Genomic DNA, 18,454 nt, shown 5'->3' on the forward strand with positions numbered 1-18,454 from the left:
GTATGGATCCGGTATGTAGATGATACCTTTGTTATAATAAAAAAGGAATAACTAGAGGAGACACATGAAACCATCAACAACATCTTCAAAGGAATAAAATTCACCAGAGGGGAAGAAAACAACAACACCCTACTCTTCCTGGATGTCCTCATCAGCAGAGGAAACAACAGCAAATTAGAAACCCAAGTCTATTGGAAGACAACCCACACTAATCAAGTACTCCATTACCAAAGTAACAACCCTACGTCCCAGAAGAGGAGCTGTGTAAGAACATTATTCAAATGAGCACACACACATTGAACGCAACCCAGAACAGCAGAAAAAGGAAACAAACCCCCTATACAACATCTTCCAACAAAATGGATATCTACGCAACTTTATCATAAAGTGCCTGATCACTCAACCTACTACAACACAACCAACATAAGCTATGAAAAGGATAACACTGCCATACATTAAAAGTGTCTCAGAAACTATCAACAGACTATTACAACCATATGGCATCTCTGTAGCACACAAACCAACTAAAGCTTTCCAAAACTCCAAAACATCTTAAGCAAACCAAAAGACCCAGTAGCCCAAGGAGAAAAAACAGGAGTCATCTATACCATACAGTGTAAAGACTGTAACAACCACTGTGTAGGACAGACAGGCAGAAGGCCTGCAGAGTGCATTCATGAACACCAACTAGCAGTCAGAAGACATGATGAAAACTCCTTAATCTCACAACACATGGACAGATTTAACCACTTCAGCTGGGAAACTGTCAGCATCTTAGGTCAAGCTAAATCTAAAAATGCAAGGGAATTCTTGGAAGCTTGGTATTCAGACAAAGCAACCATCAACAGGCACATAGAGATAAACAACATCTACACACTATTCAAAAGAGACAATAGAAAGGAAAACAAAAGACCAGAACATCTCCTCACCAGCAGTCATCACCCAGATAAGCAGAGATTAACACCAAGATTATCACCAGACATACAAGCAGTAAACAATACCTTAATCAAGGAACTACCAGAAGGAAAAAATAAAACAAAACAACCCCCCACCCCCACCCTTACACAACACTGGCAGGGCATGCCACAGCATATAAACAGAGAGCAAACCCCATTTCATTCTAGCACTGAAGATGTTACCTAGCTGGGTAATGAAACATTTGCAAGAAAACAACCAAGCTCAGACAACTCCAAGGACTCCACAGTTAAATTATTTCAGCTGACAAATTAAACACATCCTTATTTTGTTTTCATTGGCATAACTGTAATTTAAATACATTTAATTTTGGCTTGCTGATACTCTTTTCAAGTCCAGAAAACACTAGTATTACAGAAGTATAATTATTACTTATCTTTTTCAAATTATTAACTGTACAATCTAGTTATCTCCTCAGTGCTTCCTGAAAAAAATATTAGAAAATGGAAATGAATTTTATCAAACCCAGTGCTTGCCAAATAGGGGTAGGGAAGGTCATAAAATTTCCATTCATCCCATTTTAATTTACTAATAAAAAAGTATGGCATATCACTTCACCAACCCGGTTTTTTAAAGCAAAAGTTACATTTAAAAACAGATGACACAATATGTCCACAGGCTAGAAATCAATCAAATTACTAAATTATCCTAACCTAAGGAAGCAAGGAAAAGAAAAATGTGCATTAAATTATGAGACCGTTTCCTAATGGAGGATTTTATTAGATTTTGGAAGAATATCCCATGAGAAATGGTGATTCCTTAATATATATGGAATCTAAGGATTCCATATATATTATTGCAAATTTAGTAATTATTTTTCTTTAAAAACTACAATATGCAGTGTATATTGAAGTAAGTGGTTGTCATATCATCTTAAGGGGAAAAAAACTAGCAAGCATCTTGTAGACATAGAATAAACATCAGCAAACACAGATGTGAAAATGTAAATCTGCATCTCTGTATATGCCAATCTTTTTCATAACATGAACTTTGGACAGATACAGTTAGTAAAGTTTATTCCCAGTGAATCACACAGGCATTGAAGGGAGAAAAAAATACACAATAAAGTATGTATAATCTTCAATGAAAAAAAAAATGTTGTCTTTCACCTCAGCGACATAATCACCTGGTGAGCACATGTTCCTGCTTAGAGACATATTGTTTGTGAAATGGCTGCCTGTCTCAGATTTCTGTGTGGCAAACAGAATACTGAGATTCCAGGTTGGTAGCAGTTGAGGTCATTCTGAGGCACATAAACACTGGCATGAGGAATGTTTCTGTCTAGCACTCAAGAAGTTTATTTCAGAAAGAGTTTCCTCAACTTGTCTTTTGTAAATTGTAATACTGTAGAGAGTTGTTTGACTGTTTGTAGATAATGTAGCCCATGGAAATTATGAATACGCAGAAACCTATGAACAGGACCAGAAAACATCTTGGCCAAAATAATTGCCTACTTAAAAAGAAAAGGAGGCAAGAAGACCCATAATGATTAAAGATACCACACTGAGTCACCTTTAGAAGGTGGAAATGTCTGAAGGGAAGAAGTTCCAAAGAGTATCTCCCATAAATGAAGAATATGGGAGACAATGTGGCAACAGTCCTATATACCAAGGGTGCCAAAAGTATGAGCTGTGTTCTACATGTGGCCTGGGGGAGAAATCAGGTGCAGCCTATGATTTCTCGTCTCCCACTCCCATTCCACAATCTTTTCCCCCTTCCCTCATCTGTCTAGCACTACAAATCTACCTGTTATTTACTACATTTCTCCCCACTACAAATGTTCTCTTTTTCTCCCTCTCAGGTTCTAATTATCTTTCCTTTGTCCTTCAGTTTCCCCAACTGCTCTGCTTCCAGTTATCTCCTGCATACTGCTCCCTTTTCAGCTTTCTGCTTGGCTTTTCCCTACCCAAGCATGGTCTTTCCACAGCCCTGCCTGATCCCTCCTAGGCTGCCTGCTGCTCAGCACCAGCCTCCACACTCTCTCTCTCAGCCCTATGCATGGCATTCTTCATCTAGTGGAAGCTATAGCTTCTCTCTCCTTTCCCCAAAGGATAAAGGATGTTGTACTGTTTTTTATTCACTCTAGAAAAGGGACTGAATATTAGACTTAGACTCTCTTCCATTGTCTCCTCTGTTAATAAAAATTAAAATGCTGTTGTTATTTTGTTTTACTTTTCTGGACAATGAATAACTTTAATGCTTCTGAAGAAGGAAAAGAGAAAGAAAGAAAGAAAGAAAGAAAGAAAGAAAGAAAGAAAGAAAGAAAGAAAGAAAGAAAGAAAGAAAGAAAGAAAGAAAGAAAGAAAGAAAGAAAGAAAGCAGGCAGGCAGGCAGGCAGGCAGGCAGGCAGGCAGGCAGGCAGGCAGGCAGGCAGGCAGGCATTTTAATGTCAATTTTCTTTCTAAAAGGCCAAGAACCAATCTTTGTCATAGCACTCTGAAATGGTAAAAAAGCTGCTATTTCTTTTTTGCTTAATCTTGCTGTTAAAACTCCCTATGCCCAAAATTTATAAAACATGTAACACATAATAAATAATAAAATGAAATGTAACATAGTTTTAAAATAATAAAAAACATATAAAGAAATATAAGAGTCTCACCAACTTTTGGTGTCCAGTCCTCAAAATGCTGCACAATGCCTCCTCTAGTCCTCAAGATGACAGAACTTCTGCATCCTGTGTATTTTCACTGGCCCGGATGGAGACTCCATTGAACTCACTGGAGGTTATTTCTGAATATACACTCAGGTACAGAACCTGTGCTCTCCACATACTGCTGAACTTCCTTCCACAGCATCTTCATTCACAATGGGTGAATTATCTGTATACTGTATAGAAAGGAAGTAGAGATATTTGCATAGCCTCTGTTTTGAATTTCTCAGAAAAGGTGCTTCTATCAAAAACAAAATGGCAAATATAGCTCAGATACAGCAGCTGAATGTGAGGTGGGTGAAATGGATAAGAAATTATCCTTGTCCATTTGGTATAACCCTACTGCAACCTATAGTTCAAAGGAAGTCTTACCAGTAAGGTAGTCTAAAACAACTATAGAAATAGGGGTGGAATACTGAATATGACCCAAGGACCTGATTTTCCCCACACCCATATTCCTTACAAGCTGAATTAGGCCAAAGGGTGCTCCTTTGGAGAAGAGATTTTGATGTGGTGTTTCATTTAACAATAAGTCAGTTCAAATATTTTTATTATGGTCTTTGACCAGCCTTTACAGTAGGAAGAGAGAAATAGTTTGGTACAGCAATTCGTTAGCAGGGGAGAAAGAAAAAAAGAAAACAATAAGACAATAAAACAACATATCTAATTAAAAGTTTTGCAAAGATGTATGACTAGATGAAGGTATTTGGCTACCTGGCATGTGAATGTAGAGTTAGCATCCCTTAAAAAGTAATAAACATAAGTTTTATCAGTATGACCCTCAAATTAGAGATGATTGGGGAGATCAAAGCTTATCTTGGGGCATCATAAAAAGGACACTGTATGAGGACATGAGCAAGAGTTTCTACTTCCCTGGATCAATAAGGGCAAAATCTCTGTAAATAAGGAGTCCCATGAAATCTTCCCACATCAGTGCTGAAGGTAGGGCATCAAAGCAGGCTCTGGAAAAGGCCCATCTATATTTGCTTAGGGTTAGATTGTATAAATACCCTGAAAGACATGAAATGAAAAGTCGAAATGATGTCCTGCCTGATCTAAGCTGGATCTAATTTGTTTTTAATGAAAATTAGAAAATGTGTTACTCTCTGAAATCAACTACCCAATGCAACCATTTCTTCAAGGTACAAGCAGCCTTCTAAATGAATTCAAATTACTTGTATTTGAGGAAATTGAAAACAAGAACTGTAATGTAAGATTGAACACGTTAGGAATATAACATATATAGTAAAAAGGTTGCATTAGTCTGAGACAACTTGTCCTTCCCATTTCTAAAGTGTCCAACTGATTTAAATTAGACCACTGTTTTTCTCTTACATATGATTATATGAATGAATCTTTTATCTGCCTTTCAGTATGGGGAGGTGAGAAAACTGTCTGCATTTTTAAACAAGAATCAGAAGCACTCTGGCCCTTTTACTTAACAAAAGACCTTTTGTGCCTCAAAGATGTTTTTACAGTTCTCTAGTGCATAATTGCAGAAAGTTTATTGCTGTCCTTTATGAAAGGTAGGGAGGACAAAGTTATAATAAATGTCTTCCTTCTGAAGAATGCTAAGCTTTGTGTTTCTGAAAAGTGAAGGATTTTCATTGGGCAAGTCCATGATTCAAACTAAGATCCACCAAAAATTCTGTTAAATATTAATTCTATTCTGAAACACTCAGCGATTCTGAAGATGTTTTCACAGAATCATTTTGTTGCAAGAGGGCATTTAGGCCATCAAGTCCAATCCCTGCTCAGCGCAGGAATCCAAATGAAAACATCCCTGGCAAATGATTGTCTTGACTCTACTTCAGCTCATCTAGTGAGTGGGAGTTCATTACCTGTCTGAATAATTGCTTCCACTGTCAAACTGCTCTGTTAGGAAGTTTTTCTCCCTAATTTTCAAGAGGAACCTGCCTTCCTGTCACATAAATCCATTATTACATATACTATACTCTATAGTAAGAGAGAACAGGTCTTGGCCTTCTGTGTGAAATCCTTTCAGAAGAATGTTATCATCGTTCTCAAAGCTTCTCTCAAGTTGTTGATCACCTGTTGTTCTCTGAGTTCATTCCAATTCTCTAATTTCTTCTACACACAACATAGTACTTGAGGTTGGATGTGATGAAAAGCAGAATAAAGTGGTATTATTACTTTTAGGCTATATCAACAGAACTATAATTCTGTTGATATAACCTAAACCTGTATTTGCCTTTTTTGCAGCCAAATCGCACTACCAGCTTACACTTAGACTGTAATCGATATCCCCATTCTATACCTGAACATTTGATTTTTTCCTAAGTGAAGAACTTTTAATTCATTCTTGTTAAATTTCATGTTCTTATTTTCAGCCAGTTTTTATAAATTTATCAAAATCATTTTGAATTTTATTTTTTCTTGTGAAGTATTAGTTACCCACCCAATTTTGTCTCATCTGCAAATATGATAAGTATTTCTTCTATTTTTTCATACAAGTAATTAAAAAAATGTGGAAGAGCAGAGGACTCAGATTTGAGTCTTGTAGCACTACCACTTGATAAATCTCTCCAGTTTAATGAGGAACCGTTGAGGAGCACTGTTTGAATATCATTTGAGACTTAGCTATGCATGTAATTAATTGTTATACCACCAACCTAACATTTCTAGCTTGCTAATCAGAATGTTATGGAGTATTTTTTTCAAATGCTTTGTTGAAATAAAAATAATATTTTTACTGCATTCCTATAATCTCCTAAGGAAGCTATCGAATAAAAAATGAGGTAAGATTAATCAGACAAGACTTGTTCTTACCATTCTGTGCTGACATTTAGTAAACACAGTATTATTTTTTTTGTTGGAAAATTACTGTAGATAATTTCCACTTTACTTTACACCCAGCATACTCCCAATCAATCCCTACATCCAAATCAGAGCAAGCTCACATGCCACTCAGTTTAGCTAACAAAAATATAGCTTGGTATGTATGTGTATGTATGTATACACACACAAACACACACAAGCCTGTTTAATATTAAGACAAAGGATCTTGGATATAGAAGGCCAAACAGAAATTACTGCTTTTTCTTATAATATAATTCCAAATAATCAAATTTTAGCACCTAAACCAGCCTCATATTTATATCATATTACAGTTCCCAAATTCCCAAATGTAAGATCCTTAGCACAATTTAATGCTCCTCCCATAGCTGTTTTGGAAGGGGAAATATAGGAAAACCCCTTCTGAAACCCTATACTGCCCCTGTGACACAGGTGCCATAGAAGCCAGACCCCATGTTTTTCTGTATTGTCAGTTCTATAGGGACATTTGCCACCAGTTGATTACCCCTCTTTTATTTAAATTTCTGGGGCATTCTAATAATTTTTATTTGCGTTATCTGTTGAACAATCCAGCTAAATGTATTTCTATAAAAGTAGTAAAATTCTGCTACATTATGTATAAGCTTTGCCTACAAATGGTCGCCAACAGTTATTGAAGTTAGGAGATAATTTTGCTTTGTTCATTTTGTTGAATGTATTTTTATTGGTCAAAGACCAAATAAAGTTTCTGTCTGTCTATACATACATATACATATACATATACATATACATATACATATACATATACATAAACCTCCAGAACCACTGGAAATTTAGTATAGAGAGTCCCAAAGTGATTGGCCTTTGATTATTCTAGCTTTACCCCATATAAAGGGTTAGCGGTAATCCTTTATAAATGGTAATCCCTTATTTAACCCTTATAAAGGGTTAAACATAGCAGAATAAAGTAGCAGAATAAAGATGGAAAATAGGACACCAGGTGATCCCTCCTTTATTCTGCATTATGAAAGTGACAATTTGATGGACCACAATAATGTATCCAACATTTTCACCTCTTTATGATATGCTGTAGAATGTTCCCAGGCAGCTATATCTCCCTGGTCCATAATTCCTAAAATTCTCCTTACTCTTTGACTTTGAAGATGCTCCTTCAACCAACTGCTGAAGAAGACTGAGCCAAATAACTCAGCCCTATTTTTTGTTATTTTTTTAGCATTTTGCTTCAATGTGGAGCTGATATATCAGCGCCCACACCCTCTGAAACAGCATTCCCTAGAGAGAAGGATGGTGCTCCCTCTTGTCAGATTCAGCCGGCACTGCACGGCCAACGCCGCTGTTCAGTTTCACCACCCCTAGTCAATTTCACCACCTCAGGCGCAGGCAGTGGAAAAGAGGAAGTTAGGCTAACTGCAAGTTAAGTGCCAGGAGGTAGCGGTAATTAACTCAGGGCAAGAGTGGATACTTTGTAACAAAGCTGGCTTCCCTCGAGCGCCCCAGGCAACGCAAACCGCAGGGGCTCAGAAGCACAGCAATCAGGGAGCAATTAAGGAGCCCCAGCTTAGCTTGCAGAAGAAAAGCCCAACGAACTCAACAACCCCACAGACGAAGGACAGCAATCAGAGAGACAAAGAAACACGGCTGAATCTGCCATTTGGGGGAGGGGGAAATAACCCAGGCAAACCAGTAACCTAGGCAACAAGGAGAAGGGTGGGAAAGAGGGCGTAACTCTGGGTCAAGGAGGGAACCCTATAAAACCGCTCTATGTAACCACGCCAAACCAACCCTGGCTTTGTTTGTATCTACCTGCATTATACCCAAGTAAAATTCTTTGGCTGAACCTGTGTTTCGTGAGAGTTTCATTCAGTGCTGAATGTGGTAACTCTTACACCTCTCACCTAGAGTTCCAGAAAGCTTTGAAAACATAACTTTGGTCCCAGGCCTGGGGTTGAGGCTTATTATTGGTTAAAGGTCCCCACTTCGTTTTGTTGATTTTGTTGTTTATTGGATCATTTTAATCTGAGCTGTCTGTCTTATTTTATGTTTTTAGCGTTTTTTTTTGTTTTGTTTTGTTTTGTCTTTTCTACTTTTATGCACTGCCCAGACTCCACTGGAGTTGGGCGGCCAATAAATTTAAATAAATAAACTGAATGTTTCCTTTTATCTTGAATTATCTAAAGAAGCCTTTTTTTTGTTATTCTATGTACTTTTTACCAACTTCAGCTTATTCTGAACTTTAGGTTTCCTAACCTTCTCTCTCCCCTTCATGGATCACTGCCTTGTCGTGGCGAAGGGTCTTGCGTAACTCAGTGAAGCCATGAGCTATACCGTGCAGGGCCACCCAAGACGGACAGGTCATGACAGAGAGTTCTGACAAAATGTGGTCCACTGGAGAAGGAAATGGCAAACCACTCCAGTATCCTTGCCAAGAAAACCCCATGGACAATGTTAAAAGGCTAAAAGATATGACGCCGGAAGATGAGCCCCTCAGGTCGGAAGGTGTCCAATATGCTACTGGGGAAAAGCGGAGGGCAATTCCAAGTAGCTCCAGAAAGAGTGAAGCGGCTGGGCCAAAGCCGAAAGGACGTTCAGCTGTGGATGTACCTGGAAGCAAAAAAAAGGTCTGATGCTGTAAAGAACAATATTGCATAGGTACCTGGAATGTAAGATCTATGAACCAAGGCAAGCTGGATGTGGTCAAACATGAGATGACAAGATTGAACGTCGACATCTTGGGAAACAGCAAACTGAAATGGACGGGAATGGGTGAATTTAATTCAGGTGACCATTATATCTATTACCGTGGCCAAGAAACCCTTAGAAGAAATAGAGTTGCACTCATAGTGAATAAGAGAGTGGGAAAGGCAGTAATGGGGTACAACCTCAAAAATGACAGAATGATCTCAGTGCGTATCCAAGGCAAACCATTCAACACCACAGTCATCCAAGTCTATGCCCCAACCACTGATGCTGAAGAAGCTGAAGTTGACCGCTTCTATGAAGACCTACAACACCTTCTAGAACTAGCACCAAAAAAAGATGTCCTTTTCATCATAGGGGATTGGAATGCTAAAGTAGGAAGTCAAGGAGTAATTGGAATAACAGGCAAGTTTGGCCTTGGAGCACAAAATAAAGCAGGGCAAAGGCTAATAGAGTTCTGTCAAGAGAACAAGCTAGTCATAGCAAACACTCTGTTCCAACAACACAAGAGACGACTCTACACATGGACATCACCAGATGGTCAATACTGAAACCAGATTGATTATATACTTTGCAGCCAAAGATGGAGAAGCTCTATACAGACAGCAAAAACAAGACCAGGAGCTGACTGTGGCTCAGATCATGAGCTTCTTACTGCAAAATTTAGGCTTAAATTGAAGAATGTAGGGAAAACCATTAGACCACTCAGGTATGTCTTAGATCATATTCCTTGTGAGTACACAGTGAAGGTGATGAATAGATTTAGAGGATTAGATTTGGTAGACAGAGTGCCTGAAGAACGATGGACGGAGGTCTGTAACATTGTACAGGAGGCAGCAACTAAAACCATCCCAAGGAAAAAGAAATGCAAGAAAGCAAAATGGCTGTCTGATGAGGCATTACAAATAGCTGTGGAAAGAAGGAATGTGAAAAGCAAGGGTGAAAGGGAAAGATATAAGCAACTGAATGCAGATTTCCAGAGAATAGCAAGGAGAGATAAGAAGGCCTTATTAAATGAACAATGCAAAGAAATTGAGGAAAACAATAGAATGGGGAAGACTAGAGATCTCTTCAAGAAAATTGGAGATATCAAAGGAACGTTTAGTGCAAAGATGGGTATGATAAAGGACAAAAAAGGCAGGGACCTAACAGAAGCAGAAGAGATTAAGACGAGGTGGCAAGAATACACAGAAGAACTATACAAGAAAGATCTTAATGTCCCTGATGTCCATGCTGGTGTGGTCACTGACCTTGAGCCAGACATCCTAGAGAGTGAAGTCAAGTGGGCCTTAGGAAGCATTGCTAACAACAAAGCTAGTGGAGATGACAGTATTCCAGCTGAGTTATTTAAAATACTAAAAGATGATGCTGTTAAAGTGCTGCACTCAATATGCCAGCAAGTTTGGAAAACGCAACAGTGGCCACGGGATTGGAAAAGGTCAGTTTACGTTCCAATTCCAAAGAAGGGCAATGCCAAAGAATGCTCAAACTATCGCACAATTGCACTCATTTCACATGCTAGCAAGGTTATGCTCAAAATCTTACAAGCTAGGCTTCAGCAGTACGTGAACCGAGAACTACCGGATGTACAAGCTGGGTTTCGAAGAGGCAGAGGAACTAGAGATCAAATTGCCAACATACGCTGTATCATGGAGAAAGCACGAGAGTTCCAGAAAAACATCTACTTCTGCTTCATTGAGTATGCAAAAGCCTTTGATTGTGTGGATCACAACAAACTGTGGCAAATTCTTGAAGAGATGGGAGTACCAGACCATCTTACCTGTCTCCTGAGAAATCTGTATGCGGGCCAAGAAGCAACAGTTAGAACCGGTCACGGAACAACCGATTGGTTCAAAATAGGGAAAGTAGTACGACAAGGCTGTATACTGTCACCCTGTTTATTTAACCTATATGCAGAGTACATCATGAGAAATGCCAGGCTGGAAGAATCACAAGCCAGAATTAAGATTGCAGGGAGAATCATCAATAACCTCAGATATGCAGACGATACCACCCTAATGGCAGAAAATGAAGAAGAACTAAAGAGCCTCTTGATGAGGGTGAAAGAGGAGAGTGCAAAAGCTGGCTTGAAACTCAACATTAAAAAAACTAAGAACATGGCATCTGGACCCATCAATTCCTGGCAAATAGAAGGGGTAGAAATGGAAGCAGTAACAGACTTCATTTATTTTGGCTCCAAGATCACCGCAGACGGAGACTGCAGCCATGAAATTAAAAGACGCTTGCTCCTTGGGAGGAAAGCTATGGCAAACCTAGATAGCATATTAAAAAGCAGAGATGTCACCTTGCCGACAAAGATCCGCATAGTCAAAGCTATGGTTTTTCCAGTAGTAATGTATGGCTGTGAGAGCTGGACCATCAAGAAGGCTGAGCACCGAAGAATTGATGCCTTTGAACTGTGGTGCTGGAGAAGACTCTTAAGAATCCCCTGGACTGCTAGGAGGTCAAACCAGTCAATCTTAAAGGAAATCAACCCTGATTCCTCATTGGAAGGATTGATAATGAAGCTCAAGCTCAGATACTTTGGTCACCTAATGCAAGGAGAGGACTCTTTGGAAAAGACCCTGATGCTGGGAAAGATTGAAGGCAAAAGGAGAAGAGGACGGCAGAGGATGAGATGGTTAGATAGCATCACTGAAGCAATGAGCATGAAACTGAGCAAACTCAGGGAGGCAGTGAAGGACAGGAAGGCCTGGCGCAATATGGTTCATGGGGTCACGAAGAGTCGGACACGACTTAACGACTGAACAACAACTTTCTCTTTATAGTTCCAGGGCTATGTATATCATAGGGGTTTTTTTCTTGTGCCATATCTCCAATACATCCCTAAACTGCTCCTTTCCTGTGGTTATGCTGGCTTGACTCCAAGCGATTTTAAGAAAGTTCAGTCTGAACTGAGGCACTTTGGCAGCAGTTTGCAAAGTATTCAGTCTCGTGAGACTTCTGGGGAAGAAATGGCAAACTGAAGATGGCTCTGTAAAAAAGTGGAGCCAATGACTGTGGTGGAATGAAGAGCCAGCAAGTAGATTGGCTCTTTGTAATTCCTCTCTAGACAAGGAGAGGACTTGAGATCACCCACAAGTGCTCCAGACAGTTGCTCCTCATGAGGAGACCACAAGACAGCAGTCTCTGGCAGGTTTAGAGCTCTGGGAGATGAGGGAATAGCCATCCTGCTCAAACCACAGTTGGCACATTTGAAAGGACACTAAGTTTGCAAAGTTCCCTTTTTGAATCACTTTTGGAAATTACTTGTTAACTGCTTTCCAGCTATTAGGAATCTTTGGATTTACAAGTTTTACAGCACTGGTTGAGTTCCTTTCAATCCTCTGTTGAAGAAGATTTAAATACAAGTTTAGGACTCAATTTTTTTTTTTTTTTTTGGAATAAGCAAAATATTCACTCTCAGTTGTAGGCTACCACATCCTCTCTGCTGTGCTCTACCAGTGTTCCATCAAGGAAAACAAGGTGGGTGGTATTACCAGGCATAAATACCTTTATATGTCTGTATATCTATCTGCTACTCTATCTGAACAAAAAAACTATATGTATACAAAGTTAAAGTAAATGTATATGTACAAGTTAAAGCATCAAAAGCTGACACTATAACAAGTTTTAATTTGTTTAAATAATATCTTACATTTGTCACTACTTTTCCTGAATAAAATCTTCTGCAGCGCCTGCTACAGCTGGTCCTTCTGTCCTCACTAGCATTATAGCTACAGTACTACACTTGTCTGACATGCAGAACATCCCCAGTTTAAAACCAAGCAGGGTTTTTTTTAACTACTATTTTTTTTCCCCCTGTGCTTCCTGTCAGGTTCGGTCAGCACGAGGCTTCAGGGAAGCACGGGGTTGCAGGGAAGCTCGCAACCAGACCACGCGGAATCCACCGGCGGTAGCTAGCGGGGAAAAGAGGAACCGAAAGCGCCGCTAATTAACGAGCCACCTGCGGCCAGCTAAACAGGAAAACCGCAGCGGAAGCTTTTAACTATGAACTGATAACGGCGCGAGCAAGCAAGGAACGGGGCCGCAGGGCAGCGAAACAAGATCGCAACGCAGCACAGAACCCGCGGGTCTGCACGTAGCAGGGAGGGACCAACCCAGCCGGAGGGGGACTGGCAATCAAGGACAATGGACTCTGACCGACCCTGCCATCATGAACGATCAGGGGGGACATTGGGGGGCCTAATAGCCCACAGCCGCAACGCGATCACGAGGCGGGAAAAAGCGCGGGAAGGGGGGAATATAACAAGTGATGCAATTGTACCAAGCCAGTCCTGGCTTTGCTTGTGACTACTACGTTACGCATGAGTAAACCTTCTTTGTGAACCACACGTGTCACGAGAGTTTCTCTGTCGAACGGGGCAAACCTCACATAAAGCCAGGACTCACCATCAGCGCTACCCGGTACCACCGAGGAGCGTTTTCTTTCTCAATACAGGCATGACCAGCGACGAGGAATCCGTGGGTCAGCTGGAGCGCGAGGGATCCAGGCTCGCGGAAGGGCGGTCGGAGCCGCCCGGGAGCGACGGGGCAGCGGCCAGGGCCGGGCGCACTCCATCCGAGCGGTGGTTGATGGGCGTGAACCAAGGACCAGACGATTCAGGCGTTACGATGACCCGGGGTTCGGGGTTCCGGAACCGTGAGTGGAGCGAGAAATTCGCCCGACTAGAGGAGAGAGTCGAGCGACGCCTAGACGCCGTGGAGGCGATGCTCCAGACCCTACTACAGAGAGTGGGGCCACTGGCGGTGAACGAGGAGGCGAGCGACAGGGGGGGCGGTCCGACACCCCCGCCGGCACCACCCACGGCGCCCCGGTCGGAGGACCAACGGGCGGCAGACGCCCTGAGACTTCGAGGTATCACTGGGAAGTTCTCAGGGGACCCCGAACAGCTGCCGCACTTTCTGACGCACGTCAGGGGGTTCATGCAGAGGGGTGGTCACCTATTCGCTAGAGACGAGGACAGGGTATCCTACGTGGCCGAGCTGCTAGATGGCCAAGCAGCCAGCTGGGTGATCGGGCTGTACGATGCCAACGCGGCGGAACTACGGAGTTTCCCGGACTTCATGCAGGCGCTCCGGGACAGATTCGAGGACACATTGAGCGCCAAGCGGGCGGAGGACGACATCCTACAGTTCAGACAGCGGGGCAAATCGGTATCGGAATATGCCCTGGAGTTCCGGAGGTTGGCCGAGAAGCTCGCGGACTGGCCGGAGTCCCTGAAGGTGAAGTATTTTAAGAGGGGACTCAACCCAGAGATCCTGGAACGGGCACTGGGGCGGGACGACCCGTCCACAGTGAAGGATTGGATCTGGCTGGCCGGAACGGCGGAATCGGCGTGGCGGCAGATCCAACAGAGCACAAGACGACGGGACCAGACGAGGGACCGGCCGAGGGAGAGGACCCCCGAGGAGAGACGGAGCGGTCGACGGCAGTCCACCGGGAGGCGAGAGGCGACCAGAACCCCGAATCTGTGCTTCCGATGCGGAGGCAGAGGCCACCGAGCGGCGCAGTGCCCGACGGAGCGGGAAGGCGCCCCACCACGGCCCGAAGTCAAAACCCCGCGTGCGAACGGGAAAGGACCGGTGACCGACCGCGGAAGGGGGCAGTGGCGGCGGTGACCGAGAAAGGACGCGGGGGGTGGTCGACCCCGGAGACAGCATCCTCCGGAGAGGACTCGGAGCCGGCGGGAAACGAGGCGCGCTCGCACTGAACGGCGTCCCAGTGCGAGCAGGGGAGTCGAGGCGCGCGGACCCAATAGGAGACGAGGACTGCCCACCGTTCCGGGTGAGGATACACGTCCGGGGGGTGAGATCCGGAGGAGGCGCAGCTACGGGCGCTACTGGACTCGGGCTGCACCCACTGCTTGATGCACCCAGCGGTGGTCTCGGGGCTCGGGCTACAGCTGAGGCGCCTCCGGGAGCCCATTTCATTCAGCCAGTTAGATGGCACGCTGGCAGGGGGGGGGCCAGCTCAGTATTACACCGAGCCGGTCCAGATGACGATCGGGAGTCACCGGGAAGAACTGAGGTTCGTGGTGGTCCCGGTGGCCGACTACGCGGTGGTACTCGGCTTGGCGTGGCTGCGGCGGCGGAACCCACGAGTCGACTGGACGGCGGAGGCAGTGCGGTTCGGGGTCGACAGACCGGCGAGGGGCGAGAGCAGAGGGGACCGAGCCGTGGAGACGGAGGCAGCCGCAACCACCGGCGGACAAGCGGAGGGTCCGGGACACCGGGAGACGGGGCGAGAGCAGATGGGGCCCGAGACCCGGGCGGCAACAGCAGCAGCAGCAGCGCCGGGACCCCGGAGACCCGCCATGATCCCGAGGCGAGGGGAGGCAGCGGCGACTGGCGAAGCGACCGCAAAGCGAGGGGCCGGACCCGGGGAACCCCTGACGGGCGGCGGAATCCCGAGGCAGTATCGAGACCTGGCGGCAGCGTTCGGGGAGAAGGAGTCCGACCAGCTCCCACCACACCGGCCCAGTGATTGCGCCATCGAGCTAGAGCCAGGAGCGACCCTGCCTAAGCCGAAAATGTACTTCCTGTCGAGGAGGGAGATGGGGGCCCTGCGCGAGTTCATAGACAAGAACCTAGCGCGGGGATTCATCCAACCCGCGAAGTCACCATTAGCGGCCCCGGTGTTATTCCGGGAGAAGAAGGACGGCTCGCTCCGTATGTGCGTAGACTACCGGGGGCTGAACGCAATCAGCACGGAGTACAAATACCCCCTCCCCCTGATGAAGGACTTGATGTCGCATCTGTCGAAGGGGAGGGTGTTCACAAAACTGGACTTGCGCGAAGCCTACTTCAGAGTTAGGATCCGCGCAAAAGATGAGTGGAAGACGGCGTTCAACACCCCGCTCGGAAGCTACCAGTTTTCCGTGATGCCGTTCGGATTAAAAGGGGCCCCGCGGGTATTTATGCAGCTAATAAATGAGGTGCTGCACGACCTACTCTACCGGGGCGTCCTGGTCTACCTGGACGACATCCTCATCTACACCGAGACCCTGGCGGAGCACGTGAGCCTGGTGCGCACGGTGCTCCAGAGACTGCTGAAGGCACAGCTGTACGCAAAGCTCTCGAAATGCGAGTTCCATCGAGAGCAACTAGACTACCTCGGCTACCGAATATCCAGCCGGGGAATTGAGATGGACCCGGAGAAAGTAAGGGATGTCCTGGGCTGGGAAGCGCCGCGAACCCGGAGGCAACTCCAAAGCTTCCTAGGGTTTGCGAACTTCTATCGTCAGTTCATCCCGAACTTCGCCCAAATCGCCCTTCCCCTAACCGACCTGCTAAAAACCAAGGGCACTGGGAAACCCCCAAGCCCAGCATGGCACTCGCGTGGACTGCAGAATGCCAGGGGGCGTTTGAGGAACTAAAACAGCGGTTCACCGCGGAGCCGATCCTGCGCCATCCCGACCCAGACCGGCGGTTTATAATCCAAGTGGATGCATCAGACGTGGCAACGGGAGCAGTCCTGCTCCAACCCAGCCCGGAGGGCCATCCACCCGTGCGCCTACGCCTCCCGCAAATTCACCGAGACGGAGAGGAGGTGGATGGTGTGGGAGAAAGAGGCGTACACGGTCAAGTGGGCGCTGGCCACGTGGAGGCATCTACTGGAGGGGGCAACTGAACCGTTCGAGGTGTGGACGGACCATAAGAACCTCGAGGCCCTGAAGACCCCGCGTAAGCTATCCCCCAAACAGGCACGGTGGTCCCAATACTTCGGGAGGTTCAGGTTCACACTGAAACACATCCCCGGGAAGCGCAACTTCTTAGCGGATGGACTGTCTCGCATGCCCCAACACGCCAGCCTACGGGAGGAGATCATGGACTCCGTCATCCCCGCCAGCAGGCTGGCTGCAAAGGCGGTGACCCGAAGCCAGACCAAGGGGGAGCGACGGGACGCGGCGTCTGAAGTAAGGCAAGGGTTCGCGGAGGCGGCGGAGCGGGACGATTGGCTCAAGCAGAACCGAGAGGCGCTAACCGGCCAAGAGGGGTTGTGGTGGCACAAAGGAAAGCTGTACGTGCCCGAGGGTTGCCGACGGGAGGTCATGGAGAGAGCCCACGACAGCCGGAGCGCGGGGCATTACGGCTTCGTAAAGACACTCCACTTAATCCGGCGGCAGTTTTGGTGGCCCACGCTCCGGAAAGACGTGGAGGCGTACTCGGGGGGTTGCCCGGTGTGCGCAACAGCGAAAGGAGCCAAAGGCAAACCTAGAGGCCTACTCCAGCCGGTAGCGGAACCCGACGACCCTTGGCAAGAGGTCGCCATGGACTTCATAGTGGAGCTCCCGGAGAGTAAGGGGAAGACCGCCATTTGGGTGGTCACGGACTTATTCTCCAAACAAGCGCACTTTGTAGCGTGCCGGCGAGTCCCCACGGCCGAGGGGCTGGCGAGACTGTTCGTGCAACATGTCTACCGACTCCACGGCGCACCTCGACGTATCGTCAGCAATCGGGGCGGCAACTTCATCGCGCGGTTCTGGCGGGAGTTCCTGAAGCAGGTGGGGACGAAACAAGCCCTATCCTCCGCGGCGCACCCGCAGACGGACGGAGCCACGGAACGCCTGAACGGGGGGCTCGAACAGTACCTGCGCTGCTACGTGGGGCACCAACAGGACGATTGGGCGGAGCTACTACCATTCGCGGAGGTGGCATACAACAACGCCGTCCACAAGAGCACCGGGTTCTCTCCGTTCAAAGTAGCCACCGGGAGAGATTTTGTCCCCATGCCGGAGCTGCCTCAGCCGGAATCCCAGATCAACTCCCTGGACGCCTGGTTCGCCCAAATCGACGAGACCCGGCGAGCGGCGCACGCGGCATTGCAAAGAGCCAAAGCCGACTACAAGAAGCACGCGGACCGCAAGAGGCTCCCCGAGGAAAAGTGGGAAGTGGGGGACCAGGTGTATCTGTCAACCAAAAACCTAAAGACACACCAGGCATCGAAAAAACTCAGCCCGAGGTTTGTGGGGCCGTTCCCCATTTCGGAGGTCATCAATCCGGTGACCGTCAGGCTGACGCTCCCGAAAAGCCTCAGGAAGATCCACCCGGTGTTCCATTGCAGCCTGCTAAAGTTGCACCAGCCGGGGAACGCCTGGCACAAGGCGGAGGGAGTACCACCACCCATCATGGTCGGGGGGGAGCAGCATTTCGAAATCAACCAGATACTGGACGCCCGGAGGCACAAGGGGCAGACCCAGCTCCTAGTGCAATGGAAACATTTCCCCAAGTCCCACAGCGAATGGGTGAGTAAAACCCACATAAGGGCGCCGGACCTAGTCCGGGACTTTT

Source organism: Python bivittatus, unplaced genomic scaffold (genome assembly GCF_059951505.1).
Source record: "Python bivittatus isolate LINGU-HERP-01145 unplaced genomic scaffold, Pbiv_v1 ctg000480_np1212, whole genome shotgun sequence".
NCBI classification, from domain to species: domain Eukaryota; kingdom Metazoa; phylum Chordata; class Lepidosauria; order Squamata; family Pythonidae; genus Python; species Python bivittatus.